The sequence below is a fragment of the Panthera pardus genome, unplaced genomic scaffold, assembly GCF_024362965.1.
Source record: "Panthera pardus isolate Hobbes unplaced genomic scaffold, ASM2436296v1 HiC_scaffold_7, whole genome shotgun sequence".
NCBI lineage: Eukaryota > Metazoa > Chordata > Mammalia > Carnivora > Felidae > Panthera > Panthera pardus.
This window is the reverse complement of record NW_026527002.1, coordinates 62,214,454-62,238,579: the sequence shown is the minus strand read 5'-3', so window position 1 is coordinate 62,238,579 and position 24,126 is coordinate 62,214,454. Positions and strand designations below refer to the sequence as shown.

Genomic DNA, 24,126 nt, shown 5'->3' with positions numbered 1-24,126 from the left:
ACATTCAACATAGATGACTAAGTAATATGTTAAATATTCTGGCTCAACGTGCTATATGAATCATAGTGCACAAGGCTCCTGAGAACTTTAAAATCAGACAATAATTTTTTGTTATCATTTAACATTTGCTTACTTCTATATCCCTGATACATGGCCCAATGACAAAACGAGTCATTCAGTAAATATTTGTTGACTAAATACAACAATCAATGGATTCATCTCTATTTCTTTTATTTTCTCTCCCCTAATATGACTCTGAAAATGTGTCATCAATATAATAAACACATTAATTTAATATTGGAAAACCTGAGTCACATAATGGAAGAAACCTGTGTCCCCAGGGCTTTGCTAATGTTTCTGTAGTAATTCTTGCAATTAATCTGTTTTTACACAGCTCTCTCCTCCACTGGACATGTGTTTTTTAAGGGAGGTGACTGTCTTACTCATCTCTGTATCATCAACATTTATTACAGTGCCCAGCTCATAATAAGTTTAGTAATTGTTTGTTAAATGAGTGAGTAAATATATTTCTAAAATGATTGCTGTGCCTCCAGTGACTTCCTGGCCCCTCCTCATCCCCGTTCTAGTATTTTTTTTTTAGAATTCTCAGCTACTTCTCTGTTATATTTAGACAAACAGCTTGTGGGAAAATTAAACCCCTCTTACAAAAAGTAGAAACTCCTGATAGAAATAATTTTTAAATGCCTTTTAAATCACAAAATTGTAAGGCTTGAAGGAACATCACAAATCTTTCAAACATAGGGGTGCCTGGGTGGCTCAGTCAGTTAAGTGGCCGACTTCAGCTCAGCTGACGATCTCACCATTTGTGAGTTTGAGTCCCGCATCGGGCTCTGTGCTGACGGTTTAGAGCCTGGAGGCTGCTTCAGATTCTGTGTCTCCCTCTCTCTCTGCCCTTCTCCAGCTTGCACTGTCCCTCCCTCTCAAAAACAAATACACGTTAAAAAATTTAAAAAAAAACAACAAATCTTTCAAACATAAATATCAAGAAACTTCCCTAGCAATAAGGTGAAATTGGTATAGCTTTTTTACAAAGAATATGTGAGATACATTAAAAATGAATACTTACAAAAACATATGAACAATCATTACACAGGAGAAATGAACACACAAGGGATAAGCATATAGAAAACCTTTCGTATGGGTGTTGGTAGGGAGTGGACGAGGGGTAAAAGAGCTCTCAGGCCCTGTTCATAGGAGGACAGGCTGGTGCTGCCACTCTAAAGACCCAAATGGCATTAATGGCTTTATAGGCATATAACCCAAGATCCTGAATGAATACCCCAAAGAAGTTCTTCCATAACATAGGAGAAACGAAGAGAATTTAGCAGCGAGTCAGAGGCAATCTGAACATCCATCTGTTGGAGCATGAATAGGTAAAATATGATACACAGACCCTAGGAAATTTCGTAGTGCAGTACAAGCTACAAATCAGATGTTCACACAGCAACAGTACTTACTGAGACACATGATACAAAACCACTTATGTAAATGAATCATATATGTACATGAAACAAATGATCTTTTTCAATAACATACACAATAAAAAACAAAGCAACCCACTTTAAATACATGATGATGGCAACCTATCATGGGAAGGGGTTAGGAATATGGAATAACAATAGTGATAACTGGGAACAAATAAATTTAAAATAAGAGGGAGCTCACATGGCCCATAGATGACAAAGTTCCATGAACTAAGCAATGTGATCAACTCAGGCCCAATACAGGAGGTCCAACAGAAAAAATTAAATGAAAAGAAAATGTTAGAACTTGCTAGTAATAAAATTAAGGTAAATTAAAACCAAAATAATAAAAGATGTATTTCACTTGAACCAGCAGCTCCATTTTTGTCATTATTCAGGATAAATAATGATCAGCACAGCTATTTAACTTTAATTCTGTAAGTATAATCCAATATAATGAAGCAAAAGAAAAATTAAAGGTGTAAAAATTAAAAATGTAGTATTTATTATTTTATTGTATACTTGAAAAACCAAAGAGAAACTGAAAAAGTTTTTTTCATTTTTTGTAGGTTTTTTTTGGGATAATTAAAAAATATATATTTATTTTAGAGAGCACAGAGCATGAACAGAGGAGAGGGGCAGAGGGAGGGAGGGAGGGAGAGAGAGAGAGAGAGAGAGAGAGAGAATCTTAAGTAGACTCCATGCTCAGCCCAGAGCCAAACATGGGGCTCAGTCCCATGACCCTGGGATGACTTGAGCTGAAATCAAGAGTTGAACCCTCAACAGACTGAGCCACCCAGGTGCCCCGGTAATTTTTTTATTACAAAGAACAAACAAATTTGCCAAGAAAACAGGGTGCACATTTCAAATCTATAAATTAGTAGCCCTTCAGTTAGAATCAACACTAGTTTGTGTTGATCACTCCATCCACAATGGAATGACAAAAACAAACTTACCATTAGTGTTTAAGATCTAGATAAAGAAAACAGTAACATTCTTCTGAGAGACAAAGAGAAAACGTGTTCAAATGACAAGGCATGCCATGATCCTGGATGGAGAAAACCTATGTCAATTCTTTCTAAATCAATCTATATGTGTAGTGTCATTTTACTGAATATACCAACAGGCTTATTTGAGAAACAAAGAGCTGATTTCAAAGCCAATACAAATGAATAAATAATAACATCCAAGTAAATTCTAAAAAGGAAGAATATTGAGAAGGGACAACCCTTAATGTTAAAATACTGTATAAAGCAAAATGATTTGGAAAGATCATAGATCATAGATCATAGCTACATGAATAGACACACCCGGGAAACAGAAAACAACTCAAATAAATGGTCCCAGATGTACACAGGGATTAAGTATAAAAGTGGCTTCAAATCAGTAAGGAATAGAAAGATTATTCAACAAATGGTACAGAATAACCAGATGGCTGTCTGAAAGAAAAGACTAGTTGGATCAACAGTATAATTTAAAAATGAAATTTAAGAGTACAAGAAAACATTGTAGTGATTTTTGATAGTCTCTAAGTGGAAAAGGTCTTCCTAAACATGACCAAAAAAAAAAAAAAAAACAACAAAAAAAACCCCCCAAAAAACCCACACCAGATGTAATGAAACAAAAAAAAAAAAATGTGAAAAATTGACAATGAAAAATTTTGGCATAGCAAAGCCCACAGTAGCCAAAATCAGAATTCTCAAGGGCAAAGTGAGAAAATATTTGCAATTTATATCTTAGGAAATGAGGACCCACTTCCCTAATATATATTAAAAAAAAAACAACCTCCCATAAACATTATGAAAAAGATCAACAATCCAATAGAAAAATTAAAGGGGTGTTTCAAGAAAAAATAATAGCCCTTAAACATATGTAATTATGTTCAAACTTTTAAGACGATAAATGCAAATACAAATTACAGTGAGATACCGTTCCCACTCATCATACTAGGAAATGTGTTAAAAATGTGTTACTACATGGGTTGTGAAGAATGTGGGAACAGCCACTTTCCTACACTGATGGCGGGAATGTAAACTGGTGGCACCTCTAGGGAGGACAATTCATCAGTAGCTATCAAAATTACAACTGCCAAGTATTTTTGACACAGAAATACCACATCTACATATTCCTCTACAAATATACTTGCACAAGTATATTCACTGTTGCCGTATTTATAAGAGCAAAAGATTGAAAACAATGTTTTTTCCAATACTCCACTGAAAATTTTTTCTCTTTATTGCCTTGGGCATGGTAACAATGTTGATTTTCAAGTTAGTCTCTGAATTTCTGGGACCCCTCTGGATCTGTGTTTATTTCCTATTGTTTCTATTAATTTTTCTTTGGCTTTCTTTGGCTTTCTTGGTTGGTTTGGGTGGCTGGGACTTTCTATTTGTAAAACTGTTTCTAAAAATAATGGGGAGTCATCTGCGGTTCTATTCCAACAGAGAAGATTTACCTTTGCTTCCACCAAGAGCTATTAGCAATCTTGAATCATCTCAATCCAATTTCAGAATTAGGAAGATGTGATCAGTCCCCATGAGGGCTTGTCACTTGGGGTTCATTCATTCCTCAGGTTCATCCCTTTGCAGTCTCAGCCCAAAGTTGAGAGGTCACCTTGGAGTGTCCATAACTCCTTCTCATCCCATGAGGTTGTCATGAAGTCCTCAGCATTTTTTTCATTCAGGTATAAAGCATCCTCAGAGGCTGGGCTCACTCACAGTCCTGGATTTCCATTCCCCTCAGCTCCTAACCAAGTACTTCCTGACTCTCTTTTTAACCCTCTACTATCTTCAGGTAGACATTTTTTTTTTTTTTTTTTTTTTTTTTAACACTTAGCTAGCTTTTCTGGTTGTCCTAATGGTTATTTATTCCATATTATCTTTCATGATGACCAGGGACAAAATTCCAAAAAAAACCCCATAGGTGTTCATCAATCAATAAATTATGGTACATTTATACAACAGAATAAATTATTGCATATTTATGGGTAAATAACATTATGGTTAAATAACAAAAATGTTAAGCCAATTACGGTACATTTACACAAATACAATGCTATTTGGCTACAGAGACTTTTAGGTGCTGATATAGACGAATCTTCAAAATATATTGCTTAGTGAAAAAGCAAGGTACAGAGCAGTGGATGTGGTATGCTATCATTCAGGCATAAGATGCCTCTAGAAGGAGTCAAAATAATTGAATACTTAGATTGTTTGGGGCCTAGAAAAATGTATAGCCAAGGCATGGAAGTGAGAAGAAAATTCTTCATTGTTTTTATCATTTTATACACTTGAATTTTGACACCGGTAATATATTATCTGTTTGATATAAAAGATAAAATAAACATTAAATGATAAAAAATGGGTGAAGCTATGTGCATGAACCTGTTTGTCGCCGCAGTACTTACAATAGCAAAAAATTAAGGCAAACTAAATGTTCGACTGTAAGAAAATAGTTATGTCGGGTGCCACTGATGGCATCTTCTGCGATGATATTAAAAATAAATAGGGAAGTTATGGAGAAGCCTGGATACACTACTTTTCTACTGCTGTGTGATAAATGAACACAAACTTAGTGGCATGAGACATCATTTATTCTCTCATAGTTGTAGAAATCAGAAGTCTCTCCTGATAAAGCTGGGTTCTCTGCTCAAGGCTTCACAAGGTTCAAATCGAGTTGTCAGGTGAGCTGAATTCTCATCCTAGAACTCTGCCTACCTCAATGGAAAATGCATTATCATTAAAGAAAGAAAAGAACGATGAGCCTTAAACATATGCAAAGATATTCAATCTTACTAGTAAGAGAAATTACACTGAAGTACACTTTTTATCAGTCAGACAAAAAGTTTTAAAAATTTGGTAACACGTTCAATTGGAAATGGTATATGGAGACCATTGCTTTCTTAAATTATTCTAACTTGTATTAAAATATTGTATACAGAAATATACATAAACTATGATAACAACCAGGTAAAAATAGGTGTGTGTGTGTGTGTGTGTGTGTGTGTGTGTGTGTGTGTGTGAAACAGAAATAAAAGGGAGGGTACAAAAATGTTAATAGTCACACAAAAGAATTTGTGTCACTTAATTTTTCATTATTTTTGAGATTTTTAAGTAAGGTTATTATTTTCTTCTATCATTAAAATTGTATTTAAAAGGAAGAACTCTAACTTTTTCAGTCTGTTTTTACCACTGCACACACAAAGAAGAGTAGATTTATTGCAGTGTACCAGATCATTGCTATTTGCTGGTATTGCTGAGATTAGGACATAGGTCCCCAACTCTGGGTCCTCATGTGCTATGTTGTCCGGTCTCTTGCTGGAAAACTCCAGGCATACGAGACTATGACAATTATGGAATGCCTGTTATTTCCTGTGTGCTCACTACTTGCTAGGTACGTTTATGTGCAGTTAACCCTCATGACAATCCTATACGATAAGTATTATTTCATAGTGTCACTGGGTTTTTAATTGCAGCTCTGCTCCAGAAAAACTGAGGGACTTGGCAAGGATTCCACCCCTCCTCGCTCAGTTTCCTCCTTTATAAAATGGATCAAGAGTCATAAGAGTTGTAACTAAAATGAGCCAGATACCATTAATACCCTGCCTGTATCCTCTCAGCACTTAACCACACCCATGCATGCTTAGTTAGCTTCCAACTGGCAGCACCTATGACTTTTTACCTGAGGTTTTCCTCTGACCAGGAAACCCCTTCTATTCACATGTGGGAAAGTCTAGAAGCCTTCTACCTTCCTCCAACAGCTCTTAATCAACGAATAACTGTGGAGTGCATACATAGTCCCTGAGCTACCTCAGCCCCTGGGCAAAATGACTGAAGCGCTTGTTCTATTCAATTTCCCATTGTTCTACTTACCCCCAGAGTAATCCCTTGACAATATTCTTTCTTTCTTTCTTTCTTTCTTTCTTTCTTTCTTTCTTTCTTTCTTTCTTTTTCTTTCTTTTCTTTCTTTCTTTCTTTCTTTCTTTCTTTCTTTCTTTCTTGTAGAAAGAATATTTAACATGAGATCTACCCTTTTAACAAGTGTTTGACTGTACAGTACAGTATTATTAACTATAGGCATGATGTTGTACAGCAGATTTCTAGAATTTATTCACCTTCCATAACTGAAACTTTATACCCATTAAACAACTCCCCATTTCCCCCTTTTCTAAAGCCTTAGCAATCACCATTCTACTCTCTGTTTTCCATGGGCTTGGCTATTTTAGATATCTCATATAAGTAGAATGATAAAGTATTTGTCCTTCTAGGACTTGCTCATTTCACTTAGCATAACAACCTGTAGGTACATCTGTGTTGTAGCATATTTCAGGATTTTCTTCTTTTTTAAGTTAAGGCTGAATAATATTCCATTGTACATTATACCACATATTCTTTATTCATCTGTCAGTGGACATTTGGGTTGTTTCCACATCTTGACTATTCTGACTAGTGCTGCAGTGAACATGACTTCAATCAAGGTTTGATCAGGGCTGTGGTCTCATCTGAAGACTTGACTGGGAAAGGATCTACTTCCACACTCACAGTCTTGGAAAAATTCAATTTTCCAGCAGTTATTGGACTGAGGGCCTGTTTACAGCTGGCTATTGGCTAGAAACATTCCTGAATTCCTTGCCACATGCGCCTTCCTACTTGGCAGTATGCAAATTGAGAAGGCAATAGAGAGAATCTGCTAGCAAGATGGAAGTCAAAATTTTATGTCACCCAATTAAAGAAGTGACATCCTACAATTTTTTTTCTTATTCTAATGGTTAGAAGTCACTAGGCAAGCCCACATTCAATGGGAAGGGATAGAAAGAGGCTGTGACTGCCAGGAGGCAGGGACCATTGGAAGACATACTGCAATATACCTGTCACACCAGTCAATTTTAGATGATTCTGATAGGAAGGAAGGAGCCTAGCTCTTTCACAAAACATTCTTTTTCTGTTTCTTTGAGGTATTCTTGCAATCTTAACAGGAGATTTCCCTCATGAAATTAGCTTTTACTTAAGCAAATATATTCCAAGAATGTGATATAGCTCTAACATTCTAACATGTTATGGGTAACAATAAGAAGCCAGAAGGAAATCAAAGTTATTCATGAATAGCTGAATTGCAGAAAACTGGGAGAGTACATTCAATATTGGTGGACCAATATGGATACTGGATGTTGACAAACTTAAATCAACATATATGCATTGAACATACTCTTTTGTATACAAAAGTAGAAACTTGAAATGTATTCAGAAAGAAATCAAATAGAATTAGACTTAAATGTATATATTTCAGTCATCTTTGCTGATATTGTTCATGCTTTCACTTTTAGCAAGAGCCATTATGCTTCTGCTTACAAATGTGATGAAGAAGAACTTGTTCCTTAAAGTAGAAATAAAAATGACTATAAAAATCAGAGTCCATGCTATTATTGCTCACTCCTGACAGAGGTGTGCTTACAGAGTACAAAGGGCTGCCTTCTCTCTAATCTGAGGGGATGTTCCAGCCCACCAAATGAAAAATAAAGCTACCTTCAACAGCAGCCAAGGAGTTAAGAAGCTGGGTATGAAATTGTGTCTCCCTCATTACCTGCAATGCATGGCTGAAATCATTTGAAGTAACGCCTGGAAATCTCTACTAAAACAATCACAAGGTGGGTTGGGAGTTTATGCCTTTTGACCAGGTCCACAGCCCACATTTGCCACAGAGAATTTTAATTGATATTATTCTAGAGAAGAATTCCTATGCTAGTATTAAATCAGGAAAAAAAACAATTGAATGCTGCATTATTCATCTTTCCAGCATAAATGAAAATAGAATGGATTTAGAGTAAAAAACTACTTTTCAGCAAGGAGAGGGCTTCTAAGTAACCAGACTATCAACTACAAGGATTGGGCCCAATAGTACAAAAATATATGTGACAAATGAATAAAAATGTTATTTCTTTTCTGTTTTTCTAACAATTGCACTCAGATATCTGTAGGCTTTTTGAGGAGTTGTTGACTTTTTTTTTAAGTTTATTTATTTACTGTGTGTGAGAGAGAGAGAGAGCGTGGGAGGGGCAGAGAGAGAGGGAGAGAGAGAGAATCTCAAGCAGGCTCTGTACCATCAGTGCAGAGCCCAATACAGGGTTCAAACTCACGAATCCTGAGATCACGACTCAAATGGAAGCCTGATGCTCAACCAACTGAGCCACACAGGCTTCCCTAAAAATGTTATTTCTAAATCACTTTTTCCATAGCACAAATAAGGCAACTGCTTTTTCTTTGTACTATCTATGATTCCAAAACATTGTTTTTATCTTTTTATTTTTATTTAATTTTTTTTTTAGAAAGAGAGAGTGAGCACATGTGCAAACACAAGTGGGGGAGGGACAGAGGGAAAGAGGGAGAGAATCCTAAGCAGGTTCCATGCTCAGCTCAGAGCCCAAAATGGGGCTGAATCTCATGACAGTGAGATCATGACCTGAGCTGAAACCAAGAGTCTGATGCTTAACTGATTGAGCCACTCAGGCACCCCTCCTTTTATTTTTATAAGTTTGGAATAAAAATTGTCAGGAGTTCTTGGGTGGTTCAGTCAGTTAAGTGTCGACTTCAGCTCAGGTCATGATCTGACCTGAGTTTGAGCCCCACATCAGTCTCTATGCTGACAGCTCAGAGCCTGGAGCCCACTTCAGATTCTGTGTCTCCCTCTCTCTCTCCCTGCCCCTCCCTGGCTTGCTCTCTCTCTCTCAAAATTAAATAAACACTAAAAAAGAGAAAAAAGCATAAAAATTATCAAGCCATTGAGTATACATCTATATGTATATGCATATGTATATGTATATGTATATGTATATGTATATGTATATCTATAGAGACAGATCATCTTACTGAATGTTTTAACTAGTACCATTGTATATTATATATCTTTGTGACCTGTCTCCAACTTTGTCTTTGTTTTTATTGTGTCCCTCCAGGCAAAGTGGAGAGCTTTAAGTGACCCTGAATCCAGAATGTAATTATTCATATACGTAAGATTTCTTTTCTTCTTAGAATTTATCAGAGAAGTTATCTTTGCTAATGAAGATAAGAAACCATTTACATTTTCAAAAATGTAAGAGAAAAGGCAAGGGGATTTGACATTTATTGAGCACCTAGTATGTGCCAACCATTTTTTGATGTATATCCTTTCATTGAATGATCAGTCCTACGAGGAAGTACTGTTATCCCAACACAATAAATGAGAAAACAGAAGCTGAGAAGACACAGAAGGAAGAAAATGAACATTTGTTGAGCAAGTGAACACTAACATGAGGTGCACTCTATATTTATACACTCATTTAAATTTTCCATATGCATACCCATGTTATGGGTAAAAAAGCTGGGCTCAGAGTTGTTTAATAATTTACACAATATCATACACTTAGTAAGCAATTAAGTTGAACTAGAACTTGAGTGGATCTGATTCCTCATAGTTTTCCCAATTATATCAAAATACTCCAGCATAAAATCCTTTAAATGTAGCCGCTAGCAGAGGCACTGAAAAATTTAGATGGCTTCCTCCTAGCTTATGAGGGAAAGGTTGCTATTTATAAAACTGTTGTGTTTCCCACCAGGGAAAGGCATCTGGGAACATTTCCAGAATTAAATTCATCCATAATTAAATAAATAAAATTAATAAGAGTAAATATTAGAAGCATCTTTCTTGGCTCAATTGTACATTCCAGTACAGGTACAGTCCCCAAATCTACTCTATTATAATTTCTTTGCCTTCTTTTTTCTTCCTACTAAAATTGTTGAACATTTATTCCTTCATTATAATTTGTTTTTAACTCACCCATCTCCTGCTCTAGATTAAGAGTTCCTTGGAGTCAGGTACCTTGGTATATCTTAGACATCTAATACTGGCAATGACTGAATAAACAGATGAATTAATTAATAAACAAACAAGAAACAACAGGATACCAAGCCAAACTCATTACGTAGCTCTACTAAGCTTTGGAATAGTCTACAATATGGCACTCCCATTGAAGGTGATGTGATACCTCCAGGCTGCTTCAAGTTGTAGATTTAGCCTGGCAAGTACTTAGGCAGGATTCAGCTTACTTGAGTAGTATCCACCTCTGTCCCAGCACCATTCAAGATGCTCCGTTCTCAGTCGCTGAGACTATAGTCCCTCTGACTCTGTGGTTCTCTAGGGCATACTTCTCCAACTTCTCCTCATTCCTCTATTCCAAATACATAATTTTGTTTTGATGTTTGCAAAAATGTTAAACGTAGGCTTTCCTTTTGCTTAATAGAATGCCTAGAGGAAATGGGGTAGAGGTTAAGAGCATGTCAGGTCAGACTAAACAGGTTCAAGACTAACTATCATTTATTTATTAGCATGTGACCTTCAAAAAGCAGTATATCTAAGTTTCCGCTTCTCATGAGTAGATGGGGATAATACGAGTACCTACCTCCAAGGATTACTGTAGAAATTATATGAGATGATGAACCAAATGCAGTGAGCATGGCTCCTGACATATTAATGTTTTAATAAACAGAATGAGAATACAAAAGTGTCTTTTTTCTTTGGCTGTCTGGTTTGTAAGTACTTAGGAATTAAAACCAAGAGAAAAGAGAGATCCCCTTTATCTTCCAAAAAAAAGTATTAATTGTGTAGTCTGGTTGCAAGGACAGGAATACCTATGGTTTGGCCCACCTTTAAATCCTGTGCCCATCCTGACATTGAGGCTGAGTGCTTTGGTTGGTGATGTAGGTGTTGGGACCTCCTCAAGGGTCTGGGGTGGGTAAGAGGGTGGAGAGGGGAGTGCTGTCTTACCCAAACCACATGGAGGCACTCACTAAGGGAAAACCAGACCAGAAAGAGCCTTAAAAGCTGCTCTGCATCCCTACAGGACTAAGCTAACCAGGAATAACCAACGCAAGATGAAGAAACCTTCAAATACCTGTTTTCTCATATTTAAAACCAAAATATTAAGATAAAAAAGAGAGACAATCCAATTCAAGGCCTGTTCTGATTTAATTTAATGGCCCCACAAAGGAATTATTGCCGTAGAGGTTACAGAGTTGGGTCTAAGCAGTGTTACTGCAACGGACATATCCAGATATCCAAGTAGGTTAATAAGGCTTTTCTTTAATTGCCAATTTAGCTAAGAAAGAATTTCCTTGTAAGGACTCTTTCTACCATCTCCCATAAACTACCTAGATGCTTACTTCAAATTTCCACTTTGCCTATAGAGTCACACAGCCTTGAAAGGCATAGCTCCCCAAATTCAGGCTAATCACTTGCCCCTACAGGAAGTATGCAAATAAAAGGATCAATTTTCTTCTCTATGTGTCTGTTCTTATTATATTTCAATATGACCACATGTATTCCCTTGTTAGAGTAAAGAATAAGTAACAAAATTCAGAGAGACATAAATTGCCAATACATCCGAATGTAGCTTTGTTCTAGAAGTTGTTACAAAAATAAAAGTCATATTGATGCCAAGCTCCATAGTACTTAAATCAGGCCATTTAACAGTCTGAGAGTCATTTACCCATGAGCGGTAGTGGTGGTGGTGTTGTGTAAGAGTGTCAGTGCAACTGTATTTGTGTTTCCCTTATTCTCTCCCCTCACATTTCTCCTTACAAGACATTTCTTCTCTCTATGATCCTCTACCACTCAAGCCATCAAACATGGTGGAATGAACACAATACTTAGACAATGTAACTTTGTTTCTTGAATAGAATATCAGACATACAAGCAATTTTTTAATATGTCCACGTGAAAAGAGAAATAAGTAAATGTAGAAGGTAATTATGGAGGTCACAGAGTTTCTTTTCTCCTTTTGTTTTTAAATGAAACGTTCATTTTCTGGTTACAAAGTACAAGAAAATTCTGGGAATATATTGGGATGACCATTAAAACAGGATACGAAATATGAAAATCTCAAGTAAAAAATAACGAACACAAATAGATGGTCTGCCAGTTTGTCAACCTTGAAGCCAAGCATTATAGTCTGGGATCTAAAATGAATAAAGAGGTCATAGAAAATGATACTGAGCCACACATACAAAGAAATCTCACTGAATTCTATTGTGTTCTTAAAACATGGATATTTGTGTGGATAGTGCATACACTGAAACATCACTTCTATTTAGTACCACTAATTTTGGAGGAGTACAGCACAAGAAAGGAAAACCTGGAACCAATTAGAGATATTCCCAGTTCTGGGTCGAGCCTGTTTTCCCTGGAGGTTCTATAAGCCTACAGCCAACATTACTTCTATCAAATAAAACAATGGTTTCACAAAATGAAAAGATCACTGGATATTGTAGACTACCTTTGGAAAAGGGTCTTATGAAAACATATCTCAATCATTTTACTTGACAGGGCAACTCCATTATTAAAAGTGTATCTATCTTTCAACAAATCTTGATTCATATCGGTAGCTTCCTTCCTAGTTCCAAAAGAGAATACTATCACCATGTGTTTACTATAGTAGAAAGGCTCTTATCATTGTATTATAAGTGGCCTGCTTCCTTAAAATTTGATCTTACTCCTTTCTTAAAGTCTAACTTAATATAATAATGTAATAGAATGTAATATAATAAATATAATATAATATAATATAATATAATATGTACCTATTACATAATACAATGTAACATGTTTATATTTATATTATTATTTAGATTATGTTTACTGTTATTCATATATTTATTTAACAGATAATACTTATATCTTATAATAATATAATTTATGAAATATATAACATAATATAATATATATTACTTACCTAATATGTAGTTATAATACATTAACACATATATTATATAAGTATCTATATATACATGCTTAATTATACCATTATGGGATGGACCGGAAATAGGGTTGAAAAAGAGTTCCCACTGAGATGTAATTCAGGGTCATGGATTAAGACATCGCAGTTTTAGTAATTCCCCAATCACCAGTATCTCATTCACAGAGCCTATTGCTTATAAATTTACCTCAGTTATCATCTTCTCTGAAGACACTTCCATGCCCATACTCTTACCACCAGAAAGATAGAGCTACTTTAAAAAATTCCACCAATATTTTGCACAACGAAGTAAAATGCCAGTGAACATACAGATAATTGCAGTCTTGCGCCAGCCATCTTGTACAAATTCTTATGATTACACTTGTCACATTGCACTGTAGTTGTTTATTTAATGCCAGTCTACACAGTGGGACTCTGACTTACCTGGGCATAAAGCCACATTCTACTCATTTTTGTATCCAGTGGCAGATACTGCCTGAACCAGGCCGCCATTACTGAGCCAATGCACCTATCTCTCAGCTGCTGGCAGTCTCAGCTGCTGATGGCCCATAGCAATTTTTCTCCAGACGGTTCTCTTTGGCCAATAGGAGCCCAGAAATGCCCAAGAGGAGAGCCCTCATCAAAGGACTGGATGATTGAAGGATACATGGGCCAACCTCTTGATTCAAGGTGGGAGGAGTCTGTGATATTTTTCATGCCCTGCAGTTCCCGTGGAGATCAGGGCTAGAGACTGCTGAACCCACATGCCTGCCTAGCTTTCTCCCCTTTCAGATCTGCTTCCTTCATTTCCTTCCAGGCTTCTCCTGGAAACACCTCATCAGCTAATCACTCACACAAAAAACCCCATGTCAGACTATGCTTTTAGGAAATCTGACCTGAGACAGTGCGCAGTGATTTCTGTGACAAATGGTCTTTTCCTCCTATTAAACTCTGAGATCCATAAGAACAGAAAAGATGACTTATTCATCTCTTCATATCCAGTCCCTAATTCAGTGCTGATAGTAAACACTCAAAAAAAGTTTATAAATTTGAATTTATGTGAGTATATTTACCTCATTCCTTATTCTTTTCTTGGATTGAATAGATAAATCCTAGGAAAAGAGAGCTATGGGTTTAAGGACTATAATTGCCATTATCATTTAATACCAACCTTTCTCTAAGACGTAATGAATACGAATTGTCAGGAGAAGTAGTAAGCTCTGAAATGAGGGTGGTGGTAAAGACACCCCTCCTCCCAATTCTATCTTATAGTAATATACACAATTAAACAGTATCTCATTAAATGGATAGATTCATTAACAGTAGCTAATGGCCATATATCAAACTGAATTTTCTTTTGTTTTCTTTTTCAGCTTCCCATGAGAATATTTTCCCACTCCTCACTTTCATCTTACTCCCATATTAAATCAGAATTAGGTTGGTAAATACAAAGCCAACTCTAGGAAGTAAAGATTTCTCAGTTGCGTTTTCTCAGTTCCAACACAATATATCACCAGAGATTAAAACAAATATGGGGCTCTGGTCTCTACTGTATCTCTTGGAAATGGTCCTATTTCTCTTCACTATGGAAGATAGATCAGATTTCACCAAATGAATTAACAAAATCATTTAGAAGGACAAGAACTCCAACATTAATAAAAAACATGTACATATATCTAAATTAATCCAAAGGCACAAGTTTCTCCATCAGTGTTTCTGCTTAGACCTGTGTCTTACTAAGAAAGTGGCAGAATTGCCATGGGCAGAAAATAGAACAATACTCTCAACGTTCTAATTATAATTCCTGTTACTAACTGATTGCCTCAAAGTCTGGCCAAGAAAGCATAAAAATAATTGACTCTTCACAAATACATTTTGTTTTGAGGTAGACATAGCTTTCTGATGAGAAAAGGCTCATTAGGTTTCTATTACTCAAACTTGTGTCCAATCGACAAGATCCAAGTCTTAACACAATGACAAAAAATGACTCAAATACCATCTCTAAGCGGATTCACTCCTTGGGAACATTGGTATTTGGTCAGCTCTTCTGCAAACCTCCAGCTATCAACTGTATCTCAATTACAGAGCTATGAACAAAACACGTGAGATGAGGTGGGGCAGGAGAGGCATGAGAAGGGCACAGGAATTCTAAAGAAAATTGGTCTTCAATATTTAATCAGCTGCCATTGCACCCAAGCGTGGGGCTGGATATGTTACGTTATCTCATCTACTCTTTACTATAACCCTGACAGGGCTGTATTTTTATCTTCATTTTATAAGTGATAAAAGTTGGCTTTACAGAGACCAGATAGCTTTTACAAGTCACATGGCTACTAAGTAGCACAGCTGGAATTCAAACCAGGGACTATCTGTTCCAAAGCCCATCATCTTTTTTTTTTTTTTTTAAATCATGTTTTAAATTTTTTCCCCCACATTTTATTTATTTTTGAGAGACAGAGAGAGACAGAGCATGAGCAGGGGAAGGGCAGAGAGAGAGGGAGACACAGAATCCGAAGCAGGCTCCAGGCTCTGAGCTGTCAGCACAGAGCCCGATGTGGGGCTCGAACCCACGAACCATGAGATCATGACCTGAGCCAAAGTCAGTTGCTTAACTGACTGAGCCACACAGGCGCCCCAAGCCCATCATCTTTTGACTTTACCACTCTTTATCCGGTTAGCCAGTATTCACTCAAGGTTTATTTTTCACTGAGCTCTTAAATATCCACATCTCTGTGACATGGGGGAGAAAACACTTTTGCAGACTCTTTCTTTATGACACCAGTACAACATAATACCCTTTTGATATATGACTTACTAACAAACAACTAGTGCCTGATTTGTTCTAAGAAGCAATTCTATATCCTGAGTAAGGATATAGTAAGGATCCTAGGTGCAGTCTTCTTTAAAGTTATCAACATGCATTAGTGACATGTGGTGGATGCTTTGAGGGCATGCTAAGGCTTTGGAATATGTCAGCAAATGAAGACAAATGAAGGTAATACTGGGTGCCCCCAATTTTGTGGATAAATGCCTATAGCAGACATAGGCATGTTCATAATTCCATGGCCCCCAAAGCCCTGGGGAAGTTCCAAAATGGTGCCTGATCTCCTGAGTCAGAAAAAAAGGGACTGAGGCTGGGTTCTATTCTAGAGGGAGATGGGGAGAAACCTGGGCTGCCACCCTCTGTTCTCTTTGTGAAGTCGTGTATGAAGTATCTGCTCTGAGTGAAGGATGTGAGACAAAGACGAGGGAACTTAGAGAGTTCTGGCAGAGGTTAAATGGGCTTGGATTCACTGTCTTGCGGAATGAGAGAAAGGACTGACTGATGACGGTGGGACTAGAATGTAAGCTTCATGAGATCAAGGAATTTTTCTCCCGGGTATCTCCTTGCTGTTTGCACATAGTAGATCTCAATATATGTTTGTGGAATGAGCAAACTTGAAAGTATTTTTTTTAAGTTTATTTATTTTTTAGAAAGAGAAAGACAGAGCATGAGCAGGGGAGGGGCCGAGAGAGAGGGAGACACAGAATCTGAAGTAGGCTCTAGGCTCTGAGCTGGACACTGGGCTCTAACTCATGAATGGTGAGATCAGGATCTGAGCCAAAGTTGGATGCTTAACTGACTGAGCCACCCAGGTGCCCTGGAAGAAATTCTTGAATTGATTTTATACATCATAGTATCCACAATATAATTTTAGAAATAAATTAAATTCCATTAATAGTATTTCAATGAAATTGGCAACATCTCATGCCATATCATTTCTCATGTTCTTCTTAATGCCAACCAAAGAGTCTTTGTGCAGTTGAGGTCTGGACAAAATGACTATCAAGGGTGAATTACAGGTGTAAAGATCAGTGTGATGATTACCTGTATAGGGTGGTTACAGGTCACCTTCTCAAGCTTTGCCCTGGTGATGCCGAAGAGGTTAGTGAGTGTTGTGAAAGATTGTATGTAGATGAGTCTGAGGTCCTTTGGGAACACAGCTAGCCATTCTGCAGGCTCTGACCTGACATTTAACTTTTCTTCTCTAAAGGCCAGTGTTTCTCAGATGCTGCATCTGAACTATTCCTTTTCTTGTTCTAGAGCTTCTTAGTGCTCTGTGTTTTCTTCTTTTCTTTGAGGAGTTTCTAGCAAGATTCCAGAGGGCTGTCCTAGCTTCCTTCCAACAGTTGCCCCAAAGTCTCAGGGCACTGTTTTGCAGGAGACTCTTAACTTCTGTAGGAAGCACTCACCTGGCCTAGAGATGTTGCATTGTGGTGATTTTAGGACTTGAGGTCTACCTTCTTCCTGGCTCCTCAACCTCTGGACCTCATCAACCTCCGGACCTCATCAGCCCTCGTGGCCTCCATTCCCTTAAGGCACCAGTTCCTGTGTGTTCAGCTCCTGCTTCTGCCAGTGGCAGTAGGAAGAAGGGGGACAGCAATGTGGTGTATCAGACAAGTTTAAGCTTTCAAATTGTACTTGCAAACTTGACAAAGCACTTTATAATCTCCATATAAAACCAAGTTTAAAGCAAAGACTTAAGTCAGTATAAAATATACAAATGAGTAAATTATTGTTAATGGAATGACTTTCTATTCTCATCTTCAAAGCTGAATCACAACCAATTACTTTTATTTTATTTTCAAATTTTTAATTTAAATTCTAGTTATTTAGCATATGGTGCAATACTGGTTTCAGGAGTAGAATTCAGTAATTCATCACTTACATACAATACCCAGTACTCATTACAAGTGACCTCCTAATGCCCATCACCCATTTAGCTCATCACCCACCCACCTTCCTCCATCAACCCTCAGTTTTTTCCATATCTTTAAGTCTCTTATGGTTTGTTTCCCTTTTTCTTTTTTTCTCCTTCCCATATGTTCATCTGTCGTGTTTCTTAAATTCCACATATGAGTGGGGCGCCTGGGTGGCTCAGTTGGTTAAGCGTCCAACTTCGGCTCAGGTCATGATCTCATGGTCCGTGAGTTCGAGCCCCGCGTCGGGCTCTGTGCTGACAGCTCAGAGCCTGAAGCCTGCTTCAGATTCTGTGTCTCCCTCTCTCTCTGACCCTCCCTGATTCATGTTCTGTCTCTCTCTGTCTCAAAAATAAATAAAACATTAAACAAAATTTTTTTAAAAAAATTCTACATATGAGTGAAATCATATGGCATTTGTCTTTCTCTGACTCACTTATTTCACTTAGCTAAATACACTCTAGCTCCATCTACATCACTGCAAGTGGTAAGATTTCATTATTTTAGATGGCTGAGTCATATTTCACCTTCATTATTTCATTATATGTATGTATGTGTGTTTGTATTCATATACACACACATACCACATCTTCTTTATCCATTCATCAGTTGATGGACAGTTGGGCTTAATCTCATGAAGCATGAGATCATGACCTGAGCTGAAATCAAGTCGGGCGCTTGACCAACTCAGCCACCCAGGCACCCCCTTTTATTTTACTGTTTATTTTATTTGGAGTCTTTTGGGATTCCATACAAATTTGAGGATTGTTTGTTCTACCTCTGTGAAAAATGCTGGTGGTATTTTGATAGGGATTACATTAAATGTGTAGATTGCTTTGGGTAGTATGGACATTTTAACAATGTTTGTTTTTCCAATCCATGAGTATGGAATGCTTTTCCATTTCTTTGTGTCCTCTTCAATTTCTTCCATTATTGTTCTATAGTTTTCAGAGCACAGATCTTTTACCTCTTTCGTTAGGTTTATTCCTAGGTATCTTATTGCAATTGTCTGGGTGCAATTGCAAATGGGATCAATCCCTTTTCTGCTGCCTCACTACTGGTGTACAGAAATGCAACAGATTTCTATATGCTGGTTTTATATTTTGCAACTTTGCTGAATTCATGTAATTAGTCCTAGCAATTTTTTTCTGGAGTCTTTTGGGTTTTCTACGTACAGTATCATGTCATCTGCAAATAAATTACTTTCATTTCAAACAATAAATTCATCTTTTGCAGTATCCAGGATACCTCACTAATCCATTTCAGGTTTTCAGTATAGTACAGATCTGTCTACATTTGTAAACAAAAGACTTAGCTGCAAGAGAAATGAAGAAAAGAACTAGGCCTGCAGTTTGGAGTTACATTCAAAAATCATTAAACCAGAATTCATTTTAAACAAGTTTCTGCTAGATAGTATGGGTTCAGTGTGATTACTAGTTCTGGGAACCCATTATGAAACAAATAAAAGCTAAACATTGCCCTGGAAAATTGATACAGTGAGTTGAATTCATTTATCTATTGAACAGCAAATAGGGCTCAATTTTGGCAAGAAGAGTAGGATATCTGGGGAGAGGACGTTATCCCAAGGATGTAGGTGAGAACACATTATGTTAAGAAAAGTAAAAGGTACACAGATGGAATTTTACACAATTATTCAGAGTGTGGCAGACTTATGTTATGTCAATTTAGCTCAGCTGGAACTGAATTTCACAAAATCCCCTTGCCTGCATAGTTTCTGGTTGGCATGAAGTAGCAGCCACACTCCTTTTGCATGCAGAAGGTGAAGGCAGGCAATGAGGCTCCTGGTAGCTTACACACACTTGTGTAACCAGCTGCTTGCTGGCTTCCCACCTGGGGGTAGCACCCCTCCTCTGGGTCCTGCACCTCTGGCCAGATCCTCATTTGGCTTCTCTGGCTCCTGGGCTAGGTGCAGATTTAGTTCCATAATGAAGGTCACTAGCTTCCTCCCATTATCCATGTGGCAGGAGGAGAGGCAGGAAGAGACTGCCATGGATTTTAAAAGCCTGCCCTCATGGGCTCCAGTCACCTCAGCTTTGTAGATTCCTGTTCGTACTCTCTTCCCTTCACATCTGATCTCCTTTTCAACTGCCTGCCTTGTGGATTTCCACCAGATCCAGAAGGAAACATCTTATATAATAGTTTAACCATATCCCACAACTGTGTAAGGCCTAGTCACCATTATAGATCCCTTATTTATAATGCATATTTTGGAGGTTTTGTGTTTCTCTGATCACAGTCTTGGTTAAACACAGGGTGACATTATTAGAATGGGGAAAATTGGGAAGATCATTGGATAAATCATCTGTAATTTCTCAGAAGAAACGCAATGACTTTGACTAAGCTCTTGTTGGCATAAAGTTCTCCACAGTGCTCAACAAAGCTAAACCAATGCTTTTTAAGACCTTCAGTATCTTCATATAACTTTATACATGCTATTAAAGTTCTTAGTCACACACTTTAATTTTTAATTTATTTTTATTTAAAAAAAAATTTTTTTAGTGTTTATTTATTTTTGAGAGACAGAGAGAGAGACAGCATGAGCGGGAGAGGGCAGAGAGAGAAAAAGGGAGACACAGAATCTGAAGCAGGCTCCAGGCTCTGAGCTGTTAGCCCAGAGCCCAATGCGGGGCTTGAACTCACAGACCGCGAGATCATGACCTGAGCCGAAGTCGGACGCTCAACCGACTGAGCCACCTAGGCGCCCCACACACTTTTAGATCATACACAATAGATTATATTTATGTATATTTATGGCTAACATTTCAAATATATTCAGTGTTTGACATTATCTAGGTGATTCCGCCATTCTTAGCTGATGTTCAATATTTAAGATTCTGCTTTGTATACCACTCTTGATGTGTATTTGTATCTGTGACCTGACTTTTTTCTCAAAATAATTCTGAGAGGTCAGAAAAGAGCCAGTAAGAAGTTGGGGTTTGGCACAGAAGAAGAGGACAAACATTTCCGAAGCCCATGCTGTCACATTTGCACTTTATAATTTCAATTAATTTTCACAAAAATTCTGGTTAGTTTCTTACTCCTATTTTGAAGTTGGGCACTGAGAATCAGAGAATAAAGTGTCTTGTTCAATATCTCACACCTAACAAAAAACTGCTTTTCCTTAAAAGTGAGTGAAACCATAACCATACCAATGGAAAAATTGGAATAACCTTCAGAACCCGAAAACTTTCAGGTGCTATGCATCAATAAAACTAGGAAGATAAGAAGCAAACAGAACCATATAACAAGGATTCAGTATTTCACATGTGGGCACAGCAACAAAAAACAGTGATAAACATTTTCATCTCTTGATAATAAAAGCTTTGCTGGTAGTAAACTATTTACAGTATACTTAATACATCAGAAAGCTGTTACATTTTTAATATGTAAAATGAATAAAATGGAAAAAAAAATGCCCAAGCTAGAGTTAAACATGAGGCCACAAAACTTCCAAGTGTCATCTAATGACTAGGGAGGAAGTGTGTATTTTAATGAAAAAAATCCCCAACGTATAACACCTAGAATTTTCATTTCAGCAATTGTCCCTTTAATATTGAGACCCTTTGTCTATTCCAGAGGGGTAATGGCAGGTAGAATTTTACCTGAAATCCCCTTAAGTTTCCAGTTCTCATGGTTACTTCCTCCTCAAATTTCTTTCAACACTAATCAATGGCACCTCGTTACAATCTCAGTGAAAGTTTGAACAAAAGGACCCATTTCCCAATGGTTGTAAAAATAAATGGAACATGAGGGGAAGTTACACTTTATACCGAAGTAGAGTCACAGAATTGTAGTGGCATTGAAGATTGATTCCCTATCTTTTACAAGTGACTTAACTGAAAATCAGAGAAGTTTTAGTCATTAAATTCAAAAGTGAGTTCAGGTTTATGGATGCACTAAACGTACACAATTTTGTGAGGAATTTTTTTAAAAAATAAAATCACAAATACAAAATTACATATAGGACTTTGGGTGTGGCTCATGAAAATGAGGGTTTAACATTCCAACCAGATCTGAATGAGGTAAAATCCAACTGGAAAAAGCAAAAGCCAGAAGTGTTCAACAAGCTGGTACCTGGAAGTGCACAGAAGCAGAGGGGCATCGGGAACAACCGGAACCAGAAACATGAACCTCACTGGGATTGTTTCTGTCTCTGTTTCTCTCCGTAGGTAGGCCTTATTCCCTCTCACTGTAAACCAGCACTCTTCAGAAGCAGGCAAATATGGCTACTGATAGTTCTTAAATTACATATCATAAAGTTTCAACCACTGAGATGCCAAGAAGCTCTCTGGGCCAAATCCAATGCTAGAGAAGGACCTTAGTTGGTCTGGTTGGGTCCAAGTTAACTGCTGTCAGTGGAGTTGAGTCTCATAAAAACATGGAGATAACCACAGGCACACGCTCAGCATAGAAAAGAATCTGTGCCAAGAAGAATCTGGAAAGACAAAACAACCCTCCATAAATTATTTGCTCAATGCTGAATAGCTAATAAGAAGTATAGTCAGAATCATAAACTAAGGGTTCATTTCTAGAACATTTTTTTCTCTAAATATTACAGCAGATACTAAAAAAATTAATTTTCCTGGCTCAGAATTTTTGTTTTCTTGGCATAGAAAATTATCAGAATACACAAACCAAAATAAGACCCAACAAAAATAAGCTTAATTTTTTCATTCAAAGGCAATTTAGAGTTCCTCTGAATGAGCATTATACACATCGATTCTCATTTAGAAACTTATTAAGAAAACACGACATTTGGGTTAAGCATGTATTATCTATTAACTTATACTAGAAACTTCCTTCTTTCTGCTATTCTGATGTAATTTGTTTACTTATTATCTCTTTATCGTAGATATAGAATAGATGAAAAGTGCTAATTGGCTGTGCTCTGTGATAAATGAAAGATTCTTGCACAGTGCTTTGATATGCAAATAGCATAACTACAAGTTTATTAAAGCCACATTTTTTAGAACAAATAGCATATTGCTAAACATTTCAGACCAAAAAGTTCCTGCATAAGGAAGTCGCTATTGATTTATATTTCCTAGTTAAGTAATTCTCTATCGATTTATATTTCTTTGCCTGAAACAAAGTGCCTCAATCATTAGAAAAATTAAAAGGAGGAGAATTGAAAATGGGAAATTTTGACACAATATATTACAATAGAAAGAAAACCCCAGGCCTTTGCTTTTCTTTCTTTAACTAAGCTTTAGCAGCATCTTTTTATTTTAATTTTTAAATTAATAAATTTCCATTGTTCTTGATTAGTTCCAAGAATTCTTCTCTACCTGGAAACATGACGTATGTTGAAGGCAATCCTGGAAAGGATTTGTAATAGTGCCTAAACCATGTCACTATGCTTAAGATGAGAAAAGATGGAGCTTGAAAATAAGTAACGGATTTCAGAGTTCAGCTCTTTCCTACCAGTGAGACTTTCTCTGGATTAGACTCAGCCTTATAGTCTGGTGAGGCATGGCCAAGGCTACATCTGTTGTACTGTGTGCTGTTAGGCAAGAGCAAAAAGTCTCAATTCAGAAGCTGGAGAAAAGAGTAGGATACTAAAACCAAGGGTAGCAGACGCCAAACCAAACTGAAGGCCTATGAATTATCTTCTAGATGAGTAAGAGAGCAACATCTGTTCATACTCATAAATCAAATCCTGCCCAGCAGGCTCAGGGCATGGGGTTCCTTCCACAGAAGCACAGGATGGGACACATGAAGAGAATGGATGACAGTGTGATCCTTCACACTGAAGTGCCATAGGGCAACAGTAAATAAGGTGTCCAGGAAACAGGGGCCCACAGAACTGTGAGCCAGTCAGAAACCAGAACTGAGTTCATACCACCTGGTAAATTCTATTGGCACAAGATAGGGAGCCAATTTAAAAGCAAAGCCACAAATGTGCAAGTTTGCCAGATTCTTTAAAATACAATTATAATCACTGATCAAGGGATGGATTTAACATAAACAACCTGGAGAAGACTCCTGATCATATTTGAACATTTTAAATTTCACCTACCTACACAATAGCATTACCTTCAGGATGTTGTCTTTTAATAAAAAGCCTTTCCCTCCTCTCACACTTAGAAGAATATGTTGTTTGTCATTTGTGCATAGTGT

General features: G+C 37.1%; 1 long non-coding RNA gene across 8 annotated transcripts in view; it reads right to left on the bottom strand.

Annotated features, from left to right (window-relative positions):
* The window catches only part of LOC109273229 (uncharacterized), a 253,369-nt gene that overhangs the window by 26,439 nt on the left and 202,804 nt on the right, over window positions 1-24,126 (bottom strand). For 6 of the 8 annotated variants that reach the window (XR_008419897.1, XR_008419894.1, XR_002082929.2 and 3 more), the window contains 3 exons: window positions 22,081-22,441; window positions 17,479-17,635; window positions 10,577-10,760 (listed from right to left, as the gene is read on the bottom strand). This is a non-coding gene — a long non-coding RNA (uncharacterized LOC109273229). The remainder of the gene's footprint in view (window positions 1-10,576; window positions 10,761-17,478; window positions 17,636-22,080; window positions 22,442-24,126) is intronic. The other 2 variants (XR_008419895.1, XR_008419900.1) reach the window with 2 other exon arrangements.